Source organism: Capsicum annuum, chromosome 3 (genome assembly GCF_002878395.1).
Source record: "Capsicum annuum cultivar UCD-10X-F1 chromosome 3, UCD10Xv1.1, whole genome shotgun sequence".
NCBI classification, from domain to species: domain Eukaryota; kingdom Viridiplantae; phylum Streptophyta; class Magnoliopsida; order Solanales; family Solanaceae; genus Capsicum; species Capsicum annuum.
This window is the reverse complement of record NC_061113.1, coordinates 133,605,736-133,627,219: the sequence shown is the minus strand read 5'-3', so window position 1 is coordinate 133,627,219 and position 21,484 is coordinate 133,605,736. Positions and strand designations below refer to the sequence as shown.

Below are 21,484 nucleotides of genomic sequence, written 5' to 3'. Positions count from 1 at the left end.
GGAATAAAGAGGACACAACATGTCCTCTAATAAAGAATACACTGATCTGAAACATGATCATATGGCTAGAACTACTAATGTTCTGAATTCTTATACCGGACATGCATATCTGATGCATAGAATACACGACTAAAGCTACTCATAAGCTGAATTATCATAATGATCATGCATACCTTAAGTATGGATTTGTTACTGAGTTGTTCTCATGAACGCAGAACTAAATACACTGATAAGCTGAACTTTTTCGATTGGACATACATTTCTAATACATGAATATCTGACTGAACTAACATATGAACGTATGACTGAATACGCAATGATAATTGGTGCGGAGCTTGTAATATGCAATGACTGAATGTACTTAACCATATGCAAATACAAATACATATATATATATATTTCATGTCGGGATAAGGTACAAGGTTTTTATGCACTTTAAACCTTAACCTGGATAGTGTAGCTTAACCATCATATAATAGTACCGATAGTCTATATGGGCCCTAACTCTCACCCCTAGTTAGGCCCTAGTGCGTCTAGCCGAAAGAATCAGAGAATAATCTTATATGTATGCACACAGGGCATTTGAACCTCCCAACATTTACTAAGGTGACTTAAGAACATGATCATGTAATAATGAAATAATAATAAGTGGGTCGTAAACCTCTCTGGTCACCTTGATCCCCGCGTTCGCAAATGCGATTTCCAATGTTGGCCACTCAAACCTCCACTTTCAAGACTCATCTATGCAACCCCCATTAAAGCCCAATTAAAGCATTCATCACACAATCCAATTCGTTGAACCATATTTAACATTAAGGACACATAGTTGGTATCATCATACCAACTTCACTTACAAGGTAAGCATAAGATTACAAGTAAATTTTCATTCAACTAGGGGAAAATAACTACCGTTGTTCATTATACAAGGTAGGGGACACCAACTCCGTTTGTTCATTAAGTTAGACCATCATTTTTCAATTATCTCTTTATACCATGGAATAGTTAAAAACATGTTCAATTTTACAAATTTCCATCTTTATCATAATTAAAACAAACTTCACACTATATAGTTGGGGTCATAACCACTTCAAAAGTCACAAGTTTGGAAAAATCACAATTCCCTAGTTCATTCACCATACTCATGCACCCACAAGTTCAAAACAATATTTAAATCATGAATAATCATAATTAACTGATTGGAAAACATTGTTCAACTATAAGAATTCAAAACCCACAACCCTTGTTTTCAAAAAACAAAAATCAATGTGAACAACACATTAATACGTATGCTTTTTAAAAAACTAATAATGAGGGAAGACTCACATACCTAAAATAGTAAGATGTATGGAGAAAAATCACCCTTGAAAGCCCTAATTGATAAACATCTTGAAAACCCGAAGTGTTCTTGACCTTGAGGAATTTGAGAGTGTTGAGAAGTTACTTTGATGTGTTTATGAATTCTAATGATACCCTAAAGAGGTGACATGGATTTCAAGTTGGGTACGGGGGGAATGTCTAGTATTCCATTAACTTAAAAGCTGAAAAAAAGTGTTGCATCTTACTATAGGTCAACCCTTGACTCATAGCCACTCCTTAGAACGCGTCACCACTTCTAATATCCAAGGAAGTACCACCAAGTAACCATATGCTGCCATCCTTTTGACTCAACCACATAAATAAAAAAGGGACCCTACGACTCGTAGGGCCGAACCGTTCTAAATATAAAAGCATTTAGACTTACATTGGACACATTATGATTACACCTAACTTATCATAGCATATCTGTATGACTCTTATTTAGACACTCATACTTAGAGAAGAATGAAGCCATAAACTTACTAACATGGTTACGACTTATCCGAATGACTCATTCGGACACCCTATAACTTATAGGGTCTTGTTATAGCCAAGGAAGTTAGCTCAAAGCTCACAAAAATTCAATGACCAAAAATATAGGGTGTTTTAAGAGATGAAGTCCTATGTTAGCCAAATAGTGAATATCTTTCTTTAACTCTCACTTATCCTCATCCACATGAGTTAACATTTCCCATAGATAACCTGCTAAGAGCATCAGCAACCATATTGGCTTTACCAGGGTGGTAATGGAGACTCATGTCGTAGTAGTTTAGCAACTCAAGCAACCTTTTCATCCTAAGATTCAACACCCCATACTTAAAACCTTGCTTGTCCTTAAGCTACACCACCCTTTTCTATAAGACAATTTAATATGTATGTTATTATTCAAAAACCCAATGATGATGATGACTTCAACTTGATTACGCTCTTTGCATATGGGAAAAATGGTTTCAACTACACCCTTCAACTTAAAATATAACATTTGAAAGATGCAATAAACTTTAGGGAGCAACCATGGAACAACTACTAACACTCTAGAAATGACTCAATAGTTGACCACAATCATATTATACTTCCTTTTATCTAATTGTATGGAAGATGACAAAATTGCCCACCTAAATTTGTTCACATGCCTCCTCATAAGAAAGAAAATTTAACAAACATAGTTACCAATAATGTAACAATGAATTTTATGTGTAAACATACTCTCTCTCGAGAAATACTCCATGTTAACAAGTACCATGCCATAGGTTTGCCCCTATTTTCAATCGCCACTAAAATGACCTCACTTGGTTGTGAATTACAAAGGACTTTTTGAGCTTGTAATGTAGGTTTAGGGTAGGGTAGGATATCAACATACGACAATATGGATAAACCCTCCTTGATCTTCTACATCATACTCGTTTAACTTTTTACTATTAGGACACTTCTTTTCCTTTACTGTATTGCCTACTTTGCCTTTTTTTTGGTTTTTCCACTTTCCCTTTTCCCCCTTTTTGTGCATAAATAATGTCTTTCTTTCCTTTGTGGGGTCCCTTCTTATTTGTAATTGTTTTTATTTATTAGCTTAAGCTTGTAGCCACCTTCGTATGATTCAATAGCCCAACAATACTTTTTTTAAAATTCTACCATCCCCAAATTAAGATTTTGGCCTAAAATTTTATTCTTAAGCTCAAAGAGGGTAGGGTTGAAAACAGAAAAAATAAAAGGGTCACGGCTTGTAATGTGTTTGCCAAAAAGAAGTCCAAGGCTCAAAAAAGAAGACCAGTGGTAACTCCTATGTATTGGTATGCCTTTTAGGCTAAAGTTTTCCTCCAATGTCACAAGATGGCCTATGTTAATTTTACCAACCAAGCACAATAAAAATTTACCTTTGAAAGTCTAAAAGGGCAAGTTCGAAATGGTACATCTGCACATGAGATGTATACAAATAAGCTCACACACATCGTATGCAAATCTCTTAAAGGTTGTTTAATTGTTCTACACGCTTGAGAAAAAAATAAAGTACTAACTCTTTTCCAAAGTCACTTTTCAAAGTCATAAAAAAATGAAAAGTTTTGTTACAAATTTGTTCACGTCCACGCCCTTGAATTTTTGCAAAAAAATTTTGACAGAGGGGCTGGTTTGTTTTGCATCCTCACTATTTATATTATTCTATTCATGGAAATAACCCAAGCTATATTCTTACATTGCAAACTATAGAACAGGCGGACCACACTTATGGCTACTCAGACTTAACCAATGGATATGAATGCGATGCCAAACTATTAATGCTACAGGTACTCAAACATCCCCTGCATTTATGGCCTTGATTGCACGGGTACTCAGACTTCCCCTATATCCACGGCTAAAAACCCAATTACAATGCTTTTCGCCAACGAATGTCATCACTCAGTGAATCATATGGAAAAACTCATCAAATGGAAAGAAAATAAATTAACAAACTAAGAATATAATAAATAATTCATGCAAATGTTCGCACTATCAGGGTGCCCAATTATTATAGACTATATTCCAATAAGAACTATCCGAAAGAGTAGAAAAGTATGCATAAATATCTATAATATAGGCCAAAATGAAATGAATAAGTAGACACCCTAAATTGAAAAGGTAGCAGTATCCCCACTACATAAATATTCAAGGATAAAAGAGAGAAGGGTGCTCCCTGAAACCACATCAACGGTTGCTATCACTCTCGGACTCTGCATCATCAACATTCTTCTCAAGATTAGACGACTCAGTAAGACACTCATAGTATTCTCCACCCAAGAGAAAGAAAGTTGACCACGGGGTCTTTGTACCTTTAATAGGATTTTTAACCTTTTCCACTTTATGATAAAAAAAATGTATCCCTAATATTTTTTTCATGAGATCATCTATTCATGCACGCTTCGGAGGTCTCGGTGTGATTACGCCAAAGAGGAGTAGGCTTTTTCAAGCCTATCAATGGTAGTTTCTTGATTTTTTTGATCCTCCCTGTACTTCTCATAATCAGGCCTTGACACATAGGAATGGTGAGTGGTGGAAGGCTCTATCGTTCCTTAGGGAAAACTTGACACAATCTCCCTAATGACTGCTATACCAACTTTTCCATGCCGATCATTATCTTCTTACCTTTTCTATATGCACCCTCTCCTAGAATCTTCAAGGGGTAAAATGGGGCAGCAGGATGCACCCATGTATCACTAGCATACTCTTCAACCCCCACTCTCCTATAAAGCTAAGTAATCAAAGAGTTGAAAAAGAGATTCATACAACCTTGTTTATTAAAATGATCCATTTGACTTATCACGAGCTGACCAACATCCAATGAGATATTTTCTAGAATGCAAGCAACCATCCAAGCACGTAGATCTGAGATTGTTGTAATGTGGGTGCAGGAAAGACTCGGCTACAAATAATATGTAACCATTTTAAGCCACGGAAGTGAAATCATTCATAGAGATATTGCTTTTGATCTTGGACCAAGATGCTTCATCTCTGAAACATAGTCGTTGCGCCAACTAACTCCCCGGTTTACACCCTTTAACTTTTAACTCACCCATGTTTGCATGTTGTAGCCCATAAACATGATTGATTTTCTCCTCCCTAACTCTAACTAGTTTTTCCCGGATGTTAGTAGTCACATTGAATTTTTTTGACAAATACACTTCACCGATTTTGGTTTAAAATTCACTAACCCATTGTTCATTTGCAATGCACAAGTCTGTGGCGAAATACTACCACCCTGTTTCTTCAAGTTTGTCATGATATGTTGGTAGTTTCTCTGGCACATTCTCAAAGATAATTCCTCTTTTCTAGAGTAGCTTTATCATTTCAAGATCACTGTAGTACTGTTGAGGCACTCGGGTTCTATGAATTGGATGTGATCATACATGTCTATGTGGTAGTCCTGAAAGCACTAGGCACACATTATAACATTCAACGACATTTTTAATATGATACTATACCACATTATGCACTGAAGCTCATTAGTATGGGGTGCTTAGTGGTGCTTGGCTAAAAATCAAAAGTGCTGGATTTTTGGCATGGCAGTAAACTGGCCCCAGTTATCGCGATCATGAGCCATGGCCGCGTTTGTGTTGCCGTAATTGTGAACTGTGACCGTGGTCCTGAAACCGAAGGATGGTTTCGTGTCAGTACCTCATGTTTAAATTTCTTCCACTTTTTTAAGGGACAAGTATGTTCTTAAATATGGATTCACATGAATACCAATTGAACAATGCTTACAACTGCTTGAATGTTCCCTTTAACATCAAATATCATTATTGAAATTTAATTTGGGAAATATGTCAAACACTTTTTATGCAAAGCTTTTCTGTCTACCTTTTTCACACTTTTGTGGGTACTGAAGATTTCTCCACTGGTGTGCACACCTTACTCAAGCAGCCAACAACACACCAATACCAAGTATGAAAACATGGAAAACATAATAATCAAAACTTTAGGTCCTCTCTTACTCATGCATTCTAGGGCTTATTTTTAAGAAAAGTAAAGTATGAATTCCTGACACCTACTAGATTTATTATGTAGGAAGGATTCAAAAATACTATTGGTGAACTCACAAACTTTGTCAAAATTTTGCCCAATTAGAGAGTAGAACTTGAAAGGGAGTATGAGATACCTAGGGGGAAATTAGTGATATTAATTGGCTGAAGTGGCCGTGACCGCGTTCGTGCCTAGGGAATGTGATTGCGGTAACTGAGAGCATTTCTGCTCCCTTATTTCTCTTTGTTCAGATCTTTTCTCAATTTATACAAATTTTACCGTTGTTCAGTTTTTAGTAAAAATTACGCTCACTTCCCACTTTTCAAGCTCATCCAATGGACTCCATAGTGATACAAATGCATGATTTATTCATTTTTAAAACTAACATCTATGCTACAACCACAAAAAAGGGATACGAGCCACTTTTATGGCATATGTGGGTTGCCTCCCCCATAGAGCTTAGTTATCATCATGGCACGACATCTTCATTCTTCAATTCTCAAGAGGGGTCCTCAAACCCTTTCTCATTTATCTTTTTGCTCCCAACATCCATTACAAACACCAATTAATGCTCCGCAGTTTTCTTCTTTGTCATGGAAAACATGAAATAGACCTCATTCTTTTGCACCCTAAACTTCATTTTGTCAATTTCTAAATCAACAATGGATCTTCAGGTGGACAAAAAAGGACGACCAAGTATTATAGGTACCGCTTTGTCCATTTCACAATCAAATACCATAAAGTCTGCCAGAATAATAAACTTGACTACTTTAACAAAGACATCAAAAAAATTCACACCAGCCTTTTGATGCACCTATCTACCATTAATAGTCACATAGAGGTCAGTGTAGCTCGTACCATGGTCACATAGAGCTTTTGCAAACTCATTCATCCTATTTGTGAAAGGAATGGTGAATGCTGCGGGGACATCTTTCTTTTCCAAAACATTGATATGAATGATAGCACTACACCCTTGAGTGACCTCAATGGTTTCACATTCAATAAGCTGATTTTTGCACAATAACTTTTTCACTAACTTAGCATATCGTGGGATCTCTTGGATCACCTCAAGCAATGGAATGTTTAATGATAGATTGCTAAGTTAGGCCATGAATTTTCTTAATTTTCACCCTCGTCTTTTTTATGCAAATGTTGAGGGAATGGGGAGAAATTTGGATTGTTAGCCTTGCTTTAATTTGGATTTCTTAAATTCAACCATTTCTTTGTCACTTTTCTTGGTCTCTTTCTCATCAATGTCTTCTAGATTTTGTTGTAAAACATCTTTTGGTATATACTTACGCATTTTCTCTCTCAAACCTCCTCAAAAAGGATCATTAACTGTCTTTCCACTCCTTGTGACAATTGTTAGGACTTGAGCATCATTCTTCGGATTAGCAATCTTTTAACTAGGGATTCCACCTCTACACCTAGCATTTAATTGCATGGAGATTTACCTAACTTGGGTCTCTAATTAATTGATAGAGTCGGAGTGAGTCACCACTATTTAAATGAGTTGGGAGAAATCACCCTTCAACTCACAGGCCATTTTATCAGTACCTTCCACTCTATTTAAGATCCTTGCTAACAAATCTTTGATCTTGAATTGTTTGGGGTCAATGGCGATTGATTCCTTGGCCTTATCATAATCATGAGGGGGAACATAACGATCATAATCACACTCCCGATATCTCCAGTATCTATCTTGATCGCAATTAACCCAACCCTAGTTCCCATATTTTCTTTGATAGGCAGGGCAAGAACCCCTCGAGTAGTTTACCAAATATCAAATTACCTTTTCTGACTTCTTTCCTACTTTATCATCATCATAAGATTTTGATGCTATGGAACTTACCACTTTTTTGGGTAAACTGAGAACATGCTTTATCAAGAGCTCAAGTTGGGTCATTATTTTGCTATGTTCTTCTCTTTTTTTTCATCCCGCTTTCTTTTATCATTATCAACCAGAGAGGTAGTAGAAGAGACCTTAGGGGATTCAGTATCTAGAGTATGCCAACACCAATTTTTCTTTCACACTTCTCCTATTAATTGGAAGGCCACATGGTGGTGCATTTTTAATATAGAGACACCCACCACATTATCCACCATCATTTTGTTTAATGGATGAAGGGCCTAGTAGAAGATCTTGAGAATCATCTTCTCTGAGATCGAATGATTTGTGCATTGGGCTAACTTTCCATTAAACCTTTCCCAAGCTTCAAATAATGGCTCTCCATTTATTTATAAAAAATTTACAATCTCTTCCCGAATTTCAAGCATTTTGTATGGTGGGAAATATATATTAAGAAAAATTATGGTAAGCTCTTCCGATGATGTAATTTAGCCAGGTGGAAGTGAGCGAAGTAATAAAATTTCCTCACCTATTAGTGGGAATAAAAAAAGGCTTAGCTGAATGGATTCTTGATTAATAAGTGATATGTTTAATGGCACACACACTTCCATAAAGTTTTTCAAATGGACATTCGGCGCCTCATATATATGACCCCAATACAACCCTTTCATTTGTAACTTATGAAGCATGATGCTAGTCAAATGAAAAACTCCATTCCCATTGGTCGATGGGATATGAATTGGACTTATTTGACCGACTTTATTTAGTTGGCCCTCATCATCTAGGGGACCATCAAAGGGGCCTAAACTGCTCGTGTTATCACTAATTTCTCTGTCAACACTTTGATCACCTACAAAAGATCAAAAAACAACAAATAAAGTAAATTTCACCACCCCATGTATTCCCAAGTAAGAATCGTACCACACAAGCTAAATTTATATTTCACTCCCCAGCAACAGTGTCATTTTGATAATCCTCAACTCACTCTCATATTTGAGAGGTGAGGTGGTCATTGTCAATAACGCAACTCAAATAGGGGTCAAATCCATAAGGAGAAAATTAGAAATTTCAAGTCCTATGGGTACTCTAACTGCTAAAAGGTTACATGGAATGCTAACAAACACGACATGTAAAATAAAAATTTGGAAATTATTTGAGATTTGCTTCTAATGATTTTTTGTTAACAACGACTGAATATGACTCTTTTCACAAAAAATAAAGATTTAAGGAGATCTTGGGATTATGTCTACCTAAAAGTAAAAGTATGTGGGTTGATGATGGTTTATCTTGAAACATAGTTGTTAGCTAAAGGATAGGCTAGGTTGAATATCATTATGGTTAAGCTTTCAATAAAATCACAATGATTTCACCCATTGTGTCTTTCGACAACCTAAAAAGTGTGCAATTTGTAATCAGACAAACCTAAATCAATCATCCCTAATTCTAGGATGATGCTCTTGACATGATTTACACTCCAACTACACTTATTACTAAGATTGGCGGAGGTAGTAAACCATATGCTTAATTGTCCATGTAATGCCCCGAATCTAGTACCCAGAATGCTACACGGTGCTCATGACCCTGAAGGACCACAAGCTAACCCATGACTGATATCTGTACCTGTATACTGCATAACATACTATATAATGCAGAAACATGAATTGAAAGGCCATAAGGTTCAAAATTGAGACATAATATCTGATAAAATATTACATCTTGGTGGGGTATGAAATACCCAAAACTAACTAAAATAAACTATTTGCACATACTATAGTTTGAAAAGCCTTTAAAACATGACCGTCAAAATTAGGAGTTGATGGGAAATATCCCCAACTAACTCAAACTAATAAATTAATTAATGAGATAATGAAGAAATGGTTATGTCCTCGAAAGATGAAGACTCAATATTAACTCTGTCTGCTAAGACTAGAATGCTACTGATACTCAAGATCTTGTGTCTCTAAACCTATGGTATAAGATACCATAGAGCAAATATGTTAGTACTTTGAATGTACTGGTATGTATGTGAGGTAGGCTGAATACATAGTGTTCATATGCATGAACAATATTGACTAACTGACTAATATGAATGTGCGAATGCATGCATGAATACATAGTAACTATAACTGAGATCATGATAAAATGAATTTACTAATAGCTAACATGACTGGTAACTGTGTTGTGATGACTGATATAACTAATAGCATGAGTGACTAAATCTGACAATCCTGAATCTGATGGAACTAGCTGAGCTTCGTACTATGTCGGAGTTGACTATATCTGATAATCTTAAACTGTATAGAACTATCTGAGTTCTTTTATTGATACCGATACTGAAACTGTAGGAAGTACTTACCTAACCAAGATGCCCCTAATATGCCATTATGGTTGAGTTTGGGTCTAATTTGTAACCCCAATTTAAGAGGAGTCAATACCGCTCCATTGGTAAGGACAAACTGTTAGTAACCCTCATACAATATATAACTCTAGTGAGAATGGTGGGAACCCTCATCTACCCTCATATAGCATGCTATGATGTCTTAACATATGTTGGCTACAGAGTTCTGGAATGCAAGGATTACTTCTAAGAATCACACCCTCATATAACAGGTGAGTTCCTATCCTTGGGTTCACTCGGTGCTAATTTCTTCCCTTATATGAATAGACACTAAACATGATTAACTGAACTGACTAGACTAAGTTAACTAAGTTTCGTTGACAGATGAAATATTATTGAGGTTTGATAACTGACTTAGTTTACTGAAGTTTCTGAGTTTTCCTAAGTCATGAAACTGACTGAATTCTACTGGACATAGATTGACAGGGAGTATCTTGAGACCATCACATAGGCCCTAGGCCCTAGGCACATAGCTAATTTTTGGGTACCTGTACCCCTAGGACTCGATGGAAAGAAACTGACAAAGCATGACTTTTTTAAATACATGACCAACATCGCAATCCATAATTCATTTATTAACGCATTTCATTGAATATGTGATATGCATAATCTTTAAAATACATGAGGGTTGAATAATTTCATACTAGTTGGGGACTTTTCCTTTGCATAGGCATCTAATCAAACATATGTTAAGCATAGTATATGTAGACAATATTATAAAACAAATAAACATCATGATTAAACTCTAATTTCATCATCCAAGAGTTTAATCACAGGTTCACATGAATCTACACCTATAATAATCAATTCCACATAAAATTGATAACACAAAATAGATTAGATTTCAATTGGTCATTATCAGCATGAACAAAAGCAAACCCAACATGAAATTCATAAAGATATTCATACACTTGAACTTTGAAAAGAGATTCTTCAGCTTCATGGATGAAAGGAGTCCATGAATGAATACTATGCACACCTGGGTTGAGTTTCTTGATGTTCTTGAACATGAAGAATTTGAATCTCTTAGTTCTTTAAGAAGATTTGGATTTTGTTCTTGGGGATTAATCTTAGAGAGAAAACCCTAATTTTTTATTGTTGTAGATGCATAATGAATTTCTAAGCTTTGGTTGGATATAAATATGTATATAAACGGGTGGTGAAAGACCAAAAATACCCTTTAAAAATGCCTTTAAAATAATTGAACGGAACATTCGATGGTGGGTGCAAGGTCCATCGTTGGGTAGATGATTCGTCAGACTGACCATCGCACTAGAAGCAGAACAGAAACTTACTGTTGTGGTGGGATGGTGGGGTGCGATGGTCCATCACTGGGTCGACATTCTACCAGTCCTGACAATCGCATCTAGGCAAAATAAGGCCTCACTTTTCTTTTTCTGATGGCCTGAACGATGGTCCGTTACTAGTTCGACGGCCCGTCGGCCTAGGCCATTAATCCAGGGCAAAAGGTAGTCACACTGCCTCACTGAAATAGTCATGGGTGATGGTCCATCACTAGTATGACGATCCATTGGCTTCACCATCACACTTTGATGGTTTTACTGCCTTCTGTATTTCGGCCATAATTTTCTCTTCGAATGTCAGATTTTGATAAAATTGGTATTGATAGAAAGCTTATTCAATTTCACACATGTACAAAAGTTGATTCATCTTTCTAAGAAATATTCTAATATTATTAGGACAATTTCAAGCTAGAAAAAAGTATGGGGTATTACAATATCTCCTCCTTGAGAATAGTCATCCTCGAATAAGACTGAGTGAGGGGATAGAATATGAACTTACGTACATACTGAATACAACAGGCTAGAATATGATTTCATGTCTGACATAACTCATAACTGATTATATCATACTGAAAATGCATATTTGGTGCAAGTATAACTAATTCATCAATGCATAACTGATTGTTCTGAGCAAATAAGTTTCTCATAATGAGAGTGAATGTCTAATGCATTATTGTATGACAGAACTGATACATGAATGCATGACTGAATATTCAATTGTATTTAATACCAAGTTTGGTATGAACACTAAACATGAAGCTGAGAAAGCTTAAGTAGAAATGTTACCTTGAGCTTGATATAAGTTGGCGGAGAAAAGTTGAGGATACTTGGTAGGAATGTCTGCTTCTTATTTCGAAGTAGCTCCCCCAACGGACAGTTTTGCCAAAGAACCTTAACTAGATGGACTTTTTTGTTCCTCAATCTACGAGTCTGATAGTCTAGGATTTCAAGCGGAATCCATTCATAAAAGAGGCTGTTTTGAACATCTATGCTCTGAATAGGGACTACAACTGCTGGGTCACCTATGCACTTCTTAAGAAAAGAGACATGGAAGATTGGATGAACTGAAGCTAGATCTGAAGGAAATTTGACCTCATAAGCTACCTTGCCAAAGTGACTGAGAATCTTGAAGGGACCGACATATCAGGGACTGAGCTTTCCCTTTTTGCAAAACCTATTCACTCCCTTAATGGAAAATATCTTTAGATAGATATGATCATCAATCTTGAACTCGATATCCTTTCTATGAACATCTGCATAAGACTTCTGTATGCTCTGAGCAGCCCAGAGTCTTTCTCTGATAAACAAAATTTTCTCTAAGGCATCGGACACCAAGTCGGGACCTATAACTGAGGCCTCACTAACTTCGAACTAACCAATTGGAGATCTACATCTCCTACCATAGAGAGCTTTGAATGGAGCCATCTTAATACTGGAATGATAGCTATTATTGTATGCAAACTCAATCAAAGACAAGCGGTCATCCCAACTACCCTTGAAATAAAATGCACATGCCCTTAACATATCTTCTAAAGTATGAATGTCTTTTCTTCTTGACCATCCGTCTGAGCATGAAAAGTTGTACAAAGATGAACTTAGGTACCTAGACCCTTTTGGAATGCTTTCCAGAAATAAAAGATGAACTGGGTACCTCTATTTTAGATAAGGGATAATGGAACACCGTTAAATCTGACCAGCTCTTTGATGTAGAGTTTTGCATAATCCTCAGCTGAATAAGAGGTATGAACTAGAAGAAAATAGGCTAATTTGGTCATTCTATCTACAATTACCCAAACCGAATCATGATGATGATGAGTATGAGGTAAACTCATCATGAAGTCCATGTTCATTTCTTCCTAATTCCAAGTAGGAATACTGAACTCCTGCATGGGCCCACTAGGCTTCTATTGCTCTATCTTAACTTCCTGACATATAGAGCACTTAGCCACAAACTCTACAATATATCTCTTCATCCCACTCCACCAATAGATTTCCCGCAAATCGTGGTACATCTTTGTGGCCCCTGGATGAATAGAGTAGCGCTCAGCATGCACTTCTGGAAGAATTCGCTGCCTTAAGTCATCTACATCTGGAACATATAGAAGACCGTAATAACATGGAATACCATCTTCACCTTACGAGAAAAACTCTACTTTCTAATCTTTGACTGACTCTTTTAACTTGACAAGGCTAGGATCCCTATCTTGCTTTTCTTTCACCTTAGAAACTAGAGATGATTTAAAACTAATCTGAACCCATATATCACCTTCCTTTGTATCGACTAACCGAACGCCTAGTCTAGCAAGCTGATGGACTTCCTGTGCTAACTTCTTCTTACTGTCCTCGACATGAGCAACGCTACCTATAGACAATTTACTGAGAGTGTTGGCCACTAAGTTGGCCTTGCTCGGATTATAAAGGATACTCATGTCATAATCTTTCAAGAGCTCTAACCAGCTTCTCTGATGAAAATTAAGATCTTTCTAAGAAAAGCCATACTAAAGGATCTTATGATCTATGAGCACCGTATAGATAATGGATCCAAATCTTCTAGACTAATACTAAGACGGCTAACTAAATATCATGAGTAGGATAATTCTTCTTATAGGGTTTAATCTGTCTGGAGGTGTAGGGTATGATCTTACTATGCAGCATGAGGACACTACCCAAACCTACTCTGGATGCATCACAATACACTACGAACCTATCTGAACCATCTGGAAGAGCTAGAAATGGAGATGAGATGAGCCAAGTCTTCAACACCAGAAAACTATTCTCACATGGATCTGACCACTGAAACTTAACTTTCTTTTGAGTCAATCTATACCTAGGGGATGGAATAGAAGAAAATCCACCAACAAACCATCTATAATAGCCCACCAAATACAAAAAACTCCTGATATCTGATGGAGAGATAGGGCGAGTCCATTTTCTTACTACTTCGGTCTTTTGAGGATCTACTCTAATTCCATCACCAGAAATGACAAGGCCAAGGAATGCTACTGACCTTAGCCAAAATTTGCACTTACTGAATTTGGCAAATAGCTGATGATCTCTAAGAGTCTAAAGTACTATTCTGAGATGGTCTATATGATCTCGGTCACTATGGTAATGGACAAGAATATCATCTATGAAGACTATGGCGAATATGTCCAAGTACTGCTTAAACAAACTATTTATCAAGTCCATAAAAGTCGTTGGGCATTTATGAGACTAAAGGACATGACTAGGAATTCAAAGTGACCATACCGAGTATGGTAAGCTATTTTTTGAATGTCACCTTCTCTGACTATGGGCTGATGATAACCGAATCTGAGGTCTATATTGGAGAAATAGCTAGCACCCTAAAGTTTGTAAAACAAGTCATCGATTCTGGGTAGAGGATTCTTGTTCTTGACCATGACCTTATTATGTTGATAGTTGTCTATACACGTTTCGAGAGAACAATTTTTCTTGAGTACAAATAATACTGGAGCGCCCCATGAGGACATACTGGGTCTGCTAAATCCCTTATCTAAGAGATTATTTAACTGCTTTTTCAATTCCCTGAGTTCTGCTGGTGTCATTCTGTATGGTAGAATAGATATTGGATAAGTATCAGGAAGAATATCAATGCTGAAGTCTATTTCCCTTTAAGGAGGGATTCCTGGAATATCTTCAGGAAAGACATCTAAATATTCATTTATGAATGGGACTGATTCAAGACTGGGAGTTTCAAAACTAGTGTCCTTAACACGAACAAAATGATAGGAACATCCCTCAGATATCATTTTCCATTCCCAAAGGTAGGAAACAAGCTGACCTGTGAAAGCGGATACACTACCCTTCCACTCGAGGATAGGTTCATTAGGAAACTAAAACTGGACTATTATATTTCTGCAGTCGATTGTGGCATAGCAATAATAAAGACAATCCATGCTGAGAATGACATCAAAATCAATCATCTCTAATTCTACTAAGTCTACTAAAACGAGTTTCTAAAATATCATAATCTGGCAGTTTCTGTATACCCGTCGAGCTATGGTGGTTTTACCCATAGGGGTAGTAACTGAAAAGGGCTCTACTAGAATTTTTGGACTGACTCTGAAATCCATAGCTATATAAGGAGTAACAACAGACAAAGAAGCACCTGGATCTACAAAAAGCGTAAACATGCAAATAAAAGATTTGTAACGTACTAGTAACCACATCAGGAGAATTTTTATGATTTTGCTTAGACTGGAGAGCATAGAGTTCGTTTGGGCATTTCCCACTAGTAACACTGGAGGTGACACCCTACTGATTTGGATGACCGGACTGAACTGGGGAACGGTTCTTCTAACCTTGAGGCCCTTGATAAGGATAGTCTCTGACTCTGTGGCCTGGCTTGCCACACCCAAAACAAATACCACTACCATCTCTGTATATAGCCTGATGGTGCTTACCATAAGTTTGGAAAAGAGGATAGGTGTGGGCATTGCTAACATGAACCTGAGACTTAAAGACTGGCACTCTATCTTTGTTACCATCCCTAAACTTAGGAGCTGGAGAACTAGCCGAAGAAGGAGCTGGAAATAATGACTTAGGACAAAACTGAGAACGATTTTCTCTTTCTAATTTGATCTGAGCAAAGTTGAAACTACCTGTCCTTGCTCGATTTTTCTGCTTCTCCCTCGTCTTAATGTTTCATTCCTATATCTACTGAGCATGAGTCATAACCCTTACTAGTCATGCCACTATTCAACATCACCAACGTACACTCATTGACCATACTAATCATTCACCCCATAAACAAACTTACTTATCGTGGCCCTGCTATCTGCAGCCATATGAGGGGCATATCTGGCTAATTGAGTAAACCTAAGAGAATACTCTTTTACCTTCATGTTTCCCTTCCTGAGGTTGATGAATTCTAACACCTTAGCTTCTCTCGACTATAGGGGAAAGAACCTCTCTTAGAATGTGGTGTCAAACACCTTCCACTCAATAGGCCCTGCATTATCTTTCCTTTGTGACTTTCACTACTTGTACCATGAGTGAGAAACATCTGCAACTGATATTAAACTAGTTTATCACTCTCAATAGCTGACACCTGCATAATGTCAGTAACCGTCTGAACCTGATTGATGAATTCCTGAGCATCCTCATCTTTCTTAGACCCGTGGAAGGATAGATGATTCATTCGGGTGAAGTCCTAAATCCTGGCTGCAGCTAAATTGGCCACGGGGGTTGACGAAATGATAGCTTGTCAATTATTCTGAGCAGCAACTGATTGAGCAAGAGTAGTGAATGCATCTTTGAACTCTGCATGATAAACATGTTCATCCAAGGGATTTTCTTAGACAAGCTGAGTTCTTCACTTGAGAGGCATGTTCTTAAATAAAGAGAAGAAAAGGATTACACTAAGAGATTGACTGGAGATTATCCTCACTGGCAGGACATGAATAGCGTAAGAAGGGAAAATTTTCCTAAAACGTCTTATAGCCTCTTGCACATAAATGTGGCGTGCAACACACCCACGTACAAGACTCTACTAGATGAGGCTTTAAGACTTCCTAGGACTCTATTGAACCTTAGGTTTTGATACCAAGTTTGTAATGCCCCGAATCTAGTACCTGGAATGCACACGTTGCTCATGATCCCAAAGGACCACAAGCTAACCCATGACTGATACCTGTACCTGTATACTGCATAACATACTGTATAATGTAGAAACATGAACTGAAAGAGTATAAGGTTAAAAACTGAGACATAATATTGGATAAAATATAACATCTGGGTGGGGTATAAAATACCCAAAACTAACTGAAATAAACTATATGTGCATACTGTAGTCTAAAAATCCTTTAAAACATGATTGTTTGAATAAGGAGTTCATGGGGCATGTCCTAAACTAACTTCAACTAATAAATTAATTATTGAGATAATAAAGAAATGGTCATGTCCTCAAAAAATAAGGACTCACTGCTAACTCTGGCTGTTGAGACTGGAATACTACTGATGCTCTGGAGCTCGTGTCTCTGAACCTATGGTATAAGACACCATAGCGCAAATGCATCATTTCTTTAAATGTACTGGTATGCATAAAAGGTAGGTTGATTGCATGGGGTTTATATGTATGAACAATACTGACTAACTGACTAACATGAACGTGAGAATGCATGTATAAATATATAGTAACTATAACTGAGATCGTGATAACATGAATTTTTTAATAACTAATATAACCGGTAATTGAGTTCTGATGACTAATATAACTTATTGCATGAGTGACTATATCTGACAGTCCTAAATCTGATAGAACTAGCTGAGTTCTATACTGTATCTGAGTTGATTGTATTTGACAGTCCTAAACTCTGTAGAACTATCTTAGTTCTTTTACTAATACTGATACTAAAACGCCATTATGGTTGAGTTGTGGTCCAATGGTTAAACCCATTAGAAGGGTGTCAATACCGCGCTATTGGTAATGACAATCTGTGAGTAACCATCATATAAAAGATAACTCTAGTGACAAAATTCGGAACCATCATATAACAGGTTAAGCCACCATATCTACCCTCATATAGTAGGCTATGATTTCTTAACCTATGATGGGTACATAGTTCTAGAACGCAAGGATTACTTCTAAGAATCACACCCTCATATAATGGGTGAGTTCCCATCCTTGGGTCCACTCGGTGCTAATTTTTACTCCTACCTGAATAGACACTGATCATGATTAACTAAACTGACTAGACTGAGTTAACTAAGTTTCATTGACCGACTGAATATTACTGAGGTCTGATAACTAACTAAGATTTATTGAAGTTACTAAGTTTTCCAAAGTCATGAAACAAACTGAATTCTACTGAACATAGATTGACAGAGGGTATCTTGAGAACATGACATGGGCTCTAGGCACACAACTAATTGTCCGGTACAAGTACCCTCTGGACTCAATGGAAAGAAACTGACAAAGCATTACTTTCTAGAATACATGTCCAACATCACAATACATAATTCATTTATTAAGGCATTTTATCAAACATGTGATATGCATAATCTTGTACATACATGAGGATTTCATAATATCATACTAGTTGGGCACTTTTCCTTTTCATAGGCATTTAATCAAACACATGGTGAGCATAGTATATGTAGACAACATTATACAACTAATAAACATCATGATTCGACTTTAATTGCATCATCCAATGGTTTAATCAAAGGTTCACATGAATCTATACCTATACTAATCTGTTCCACATAAAATTGATCACCTAACATGGATTCGAATTCAATTGGTCAATATCAGCTTGAACAAAAGCAAACCGAATATAAAATTGTTAAAGAAATCCATACACTTGAACTTTGAAAAGAGATTCTTGGGCTTCATTCATGAAAGGATTCCATGAATGAATACTACCCATACCTCGTTTGAGTTTCTTGATTTTCTTGAACTTGAAGAATTTTAATCTCATAGTTTTTGAAGAAGATTTGGATTTTGTTCTTGGGGATTAATCTTAGAGAGATAACCCTAATTTTTGTTAATCTAGATATATAATGAATTTTTGAGCTTTGGTCGGATATAACTAGGTGTATAAGCAGGTGGTAAAAGACCAAAATTCCCCTTTAAAAATGATTTTAAAATAACTGAACGGAACATGCAACGGTGGGTACAATGGTCCGTCGCTGGGTCGACGGTCCGTCGGACTGACCATCGCACTAAAACCAAAACTAAAACTTAGTGCCTTGGTACGATAGTGGGGTATGATGGTTCGTTGCTAGTTTGATAGGCCGTCGGTTCTGACCGTTGCTCCTAGGTAGAATAGCACCTTACTTATTCCCTTGCGACGCCCTGGGTGATGGTCCATCGCTACTCCAACGGTTTGTCGGCATCGGCGGTCGATCCAGGGCAGAAGGTAGTAACACTGCCTCACTGCGACGATCATGGGAGATGGTTCGTAACTAGTCCGACGGTCCGTCGGCCTCAATGTCGCAACTGGGTGGTTTTACTACATTCTGTATTTCAGCCATAAATTTCTCCTTTGATGTCGGATTTTGATGAAATTGGTATCGATGGTAAGCATATTCAATTTCCCAGATGGAAAAAAGTGAAAGTCTTAAAAATACCACATGTACAAAAGTGGATTCATCTGACAAAGAAAACTTCTAACATTCTTGGGACAATTTCAAGCTTGAATAAAAGTATGGGCTATTACAGTCCACCATTCCCTTGTCCCCCTATAACCCTCTTTCAAGGATATTATGGATTACCCCATGTTCATATTCATCAATTTTTCATGAATAATGAATGGTTTCTAGAGTTAGGGGTTTTCATCCATCAAACCCATTTGGAGATTTGGGGTTTTCACCCAAAAATTCCAAAACATAAATTCAAACAATGGTGGAATCCATACTCAATAACTAACAATCATGCAAACACAACAACACCCACACACACAATTACATTTTAGTTCAACATAATCTCAAGACTAATTTACTTAACTACTCATGAAGATAGTAAATAAATATATACCATACGTATTATCCAAAGCATTTATTCTTCACAAAATACTAAGAAATCAAGCCTCCAAAATTAGTTACACACTTGCCTAATTAGGGTTTCTTGCTTAAAATTTAAAATTGTCTATGAGGTAAGTAATAACCAAAGAAAGTTTTTTTTGCATATATAAGGTTTGGGATTCTTCCATACAATTTTACAAAACTGCCCTGGGTCATATTCCCACTGAACCACAATCGCGTAGCTTCGACTGCAATCACAGGTTTGCTCTGAGATCGCACTATGCTGACCATATTGACTGACCGCGACCACAACCTGAGGACTGCGGTCGCGGTAACTGAGGCTGAACTACTCCAGGTCTCCAGTTGATCTCCTTTTTCTTCCATTTGATCCCTTTCAAGCTCCAGTCCATATCTTTTCACCTTCTCAATTACATACCTGCAAAATATGGTTATTAGTGTATCTAAATTATGATGATGTCTTATCTTCTTATACAAAACATGGTAGTGTGCACAAATGTTTAATGCAAATGAGTTGTAAAATCAAACACTAATCACTATTACAAATAAATCCAAGAATTGAAGGAAAACTCAATTCACGAGCACTGTAAATGCGATTAGGGCATTAGTCAGACAAAAAGACATGACTAGGAACTCATAGTGACCATACCGCATTTGAAAATTAATCTTAGAGATATCTACAGCCCTAATTTTTAGCTGATGATAAACCAACCATAGATCAATCTTTGAGAAAAATCTAGCAGCCTGAAGCTCGTTAAACAAATCGTCAATTCGAGGAAGGGGATACTTATTCTTCATCACAACCATATTCAACTGACGGTAATCGATGCACATTCAAAGGGAACCATCCTTTATACGTAAGACAAAAATAGGAACACCCTACAGAGACACAATAGTATGGATAAAACCCTTGAGAATAAGGTCGTTGAATTGCTACATAAGCTCCTTCAACTGAGCCTGAGCTATTCTATAAGGAGGAATCGAAATAGAACGTGTGTCCAGAACCAGATAAATCACAAAGCCATCTCCCTGTCAGGAGGGATACCAGGATGATTGTAAGGAAAAACCTCAGGGAATTCATTAACCACTTGAAAGGATTGTATGGTAAAACCCTCAAAGTTAGAATCTTTAATTCACACCAAATAGTAAAGACACCCCTTGAAAATCATCTTCTGGGATCTAAGATATGATATGAATCTTCCCTTAGGCACTAGAGAAACCCCTTCCCACATATTGACCAACTCATTTGACAATATAAGAAAGACCTTATGGGTTAAAAAATCTAAGAAGCCATAACACGAGTACAACCTGTCTATCCCTAATATGACATCAAAGTCAACCATGTTTAACTATATCAGATCTACTATCTAACTCTATAAGATCTATCAGAGTTTCTATGCCACCAACAAATGAGACAAAACCACTATAGACTCTTTGGCAATAACAGCGTAACCCGCAATGGTAGAAAGAGAAAAGGGACTAGGGATACACTCAGGACTGAAACCAAAATGCATAGCCACAAATGAGGTCACATAAGAAAGAGCATATCCTAGATCCATGCAGCAATATTCATCATGAGAAAAG

General features: G+C 37.0%; 1 non-coding gene across 1 annotated transcript; it reads left to right on the top strand.

Annotated features, from left to right (window-relative positions):
• The first annotated feature begins 8,006 nt into the window (after window positions 1–8,006).
• On the top strand, window positions 8,007–8,114 carry LOC124897393. The gene has a single exon (XR_007054114.1). It is a non-coding gene; the product is annotated as a small nucleolar RNA R71 (small nucleolar RNA).
• Window positions 8,115–21,484: the final 13,370 nt, after the last annotated feature.